This window comes from Pezoporus occidentalis, unplaced genomic scaffold (genome assembly GCF_034315485.1).
Source record: "Pezoporus occidentalis ecotype Australia unplaced genomic scaffold, CSIRO_AGI_Poc_V1 ctg19, whole genome shotgun sequence".
NCBI lineage: Eukaryota > Metazoa > Chordata > Aves > Psittaciformes > Psittacidae > Pezoporus > Pezoporus occidentalis.
This window is the reverse complement of record NW_026913748.1, coordinates 9,765,001-9,767,527: the sequence shown is the minus strand read 5'-3', so window position 1 is coordinate 9,767,527 and position 2,527 is coordinate 9,765,001. Positions and strand designations below refer to the sequence as shown.

The 2,527-nt window shown below is 41.9% G+C and overlaps 1 long non-coding RNA gene across 1 annotated transcript in view; it reads right to left on the bottom strand.

Moving 5' to 3' along the window:
* Positions 1-368: 368 nt before the first annotated feature.
* Positions 369-2,527, bottom strand: part of LOC134162462 (uncharacterized) — a 2,161-nt gene continuing 2 nt past the window's right edge. The window contains exons 1-3 of the long non-coding RNA XR_009964336.1: positions 2,410-2,527; positions 829-897; positions 369-498 (exon numbers count right to left, since the gene is read on the bottom strand). The exon at positions 2,410-2,527 is cut by the window's right edge and continues 2 nt beyond it. This is a non-coding gene — a long non-coding RNA (uncharacterized LOC134162462). The remainder of the gene's footprint in view (positions 499-828; positions 898-2,409) is intronic.

Sequence of the window (2,527 nt, the reverse complement as noted above, 5' to 3'; positions counted from 1 at the left end):
TCTGTTTGCTGGGTGTTTGCTGGCAAGCTGAGATTCCTCTCTCTGTGAGAGCCAGGCTGCACCACCTCTCTGCGTTCCTGATCACACACTCCACGCTCCATGTTTAGGAAGACTGGGAGAAGCTGCAGCACCATATTAACGTGGCAGGTTGTGCCAACAGTTCAAGAAAAGAGAGATGTGTGTTAATGCAAGTGGACTGTGTCTTTCCAAGACTGATATTACTCTTAAAGGTGCTCTTAGAGATGGGGTTGGCTGCCTGTCACTGGGGTGTCAGACATTAGCATTTAGCAAGGCCCATATTTTCTACAGTAAGGGACGTTTTCAGACAGCCTAATTGAGTTTGTACAGGGGTTTTTGGATATTACAGCCCTCATCTCCATACCTACCCATGGTGGATGCAGGCTTTCTCTGGACACCTCTCAGAGTGCCTTTGACACATCCTCACACTTGGTTGTTCTGTCCCTGGCTCATATCAACTATCTAGTGCACAAACCAGCCCTGCACAGCACCACAAAACAAAAGAAAGCCACCTCTCCTTTGACTGTCGTAAAATGCCCTCACCTTTGCCACAGTGAATTCTCCTCACATGGACAGCACTGCTCCTGCACACTTCGCATCCTTCTTCTGCAAGCAAGCAGCTTGCTCCTCCCATGCTGTGACGAGATGCATCTCATACGATATACCATTCACCTGACTTCACCACTGCAACACTTGCTTTTACTTTCCTCCTCACTTCCAAGTTCACAGCAAGAAAAATAACCCCAAAATCACACAGACTGGAGCTAGAACCAAGCTTAAATAAATTAATGAGCAGTTCCAGGTACTCACCCATTCTTTCCCATCCGAGGGCCTCAGGCTAAGTGCTTTATGAGCATCTCCAGCCTCTGCTGTCTTCTGCTGAAAAAAAGGATAGAAAGGGTATGATAACAGTAACTTGGATTTCATTTGCCCACACAATCCTGTGTGGGAATCGGACCCAAACGTCTCTTTTCTCCCCTCATGCAGGATCTCAGTTCCTTATCAATATAGGTATCAACACTGATCATATTTGAGATCTGCTATCTCGCCTCGAATCTGAACCCTTCCATTCTCCGCCTCCACCAGCAGGGAACATTCCTCATCCCACACCTCATTTCAACCTTGTCTCAGTGCCCGGTGCTCAACGACCCTTACTGAAATCTTCCCTCATAACGAAGATTGCAGTATGCATTTCAGGACGTTCATGTTGATTTCCTCCATGTCCTTATCTAAATTTTTGGTATTCTGACACTGAGATTCTTGTTTGCCCTTCTGTAATTTTTGTAATCTTGATGTCTAATTGCTGTGAGCTCTCATTTTTTGGCAACATTGATAAAGGACTTGCTTCGTAAAAACAAGTTTTATTCCCCTTATAGTTCTAGAAGTAGGGCAAGCATGATTTAAATGCAAGAAGTACTTAGAGTAATTCTTTCTTCTGGTGAACTGCAAGTAGCATAGGAAACATCTATCTAGGTATTTATGCAAAATGACTTGATGGAGTAGGTGAGCCACAACAAATCAAGCCAAACATTGCTTCTTTATGAATTGGACCCCTTGCTGCTTGCCTATTTTTAGCTTTAGTTCTTTCCATTGTGTTTTTCCAAGTTTAAGAAAGTAACTAAATAATGCTGTGCAGTATTTTCATCCTGATTCACAACCAGGAATCCTGGTCTTAACTATGCTAGTGTTTAATAAGTGCATTATGATTTTATTTAATTTTTTAACATCAGTGCGGCCCAATTTTCTATTAAAATCATTAATAAACGTGGCAGAAGCAGAAGCATGAACAAGTGCTTCACCTGGGATTAGCTTTACTGCAGTTTTGGTTAGGCTTAAACTTTCTGGCATAAATGGAGAAAAATAATACACACAGACAAAAAAGAAATAATATTTTTGCTGGAACAGAGACGCATCAAATCAGTGGCTGAGCTATGAATGAAGCAGAGATATTTTGCAAGTTTTACAAGCATTGATTCGGCTAGCATGTTTTTTCTCTTAAGGTTTCCAGTTCTACTTTGCAGACAAGGGGCTGGGCAGTGTAGATAAGAGCCAGACTTGAACTTTGAACCTTCCGATGCTCTGACAGGAAAACTTCATACTTTATTTCGCTTTGTTTGAGGCTCCTCTGATGAGACACTGAAGTATGTTGTGTTCTACTGTTCACCAGCCTGTCCTTTGACAATAACACCACACATACAGAAAGGTATAAATAAAACAAAGAGAAAAATTAACTTCCTGAAAGAAAAACTCCTGACTGTCCTCCCAAAATTATGTGCCAGCCCTGACCCTTTGGATGCATTAAGACATCCAAGCCTTTTAACTTCATGAAAATCTGTTTAGATAGCTTACTCTGAGGGCAGATTTATGTCCAGAAAATTTGGAGTTGCTTACCAAAAGGATGAGAGTCATTTATTTTCCTGTTACCGGTCTGCCACACGAATGAGATATCATCAGCTAAAATATTCAGCAGAAGCTAGTCCTCACATTTTTTCCCCTTCTTTTTTCCCTT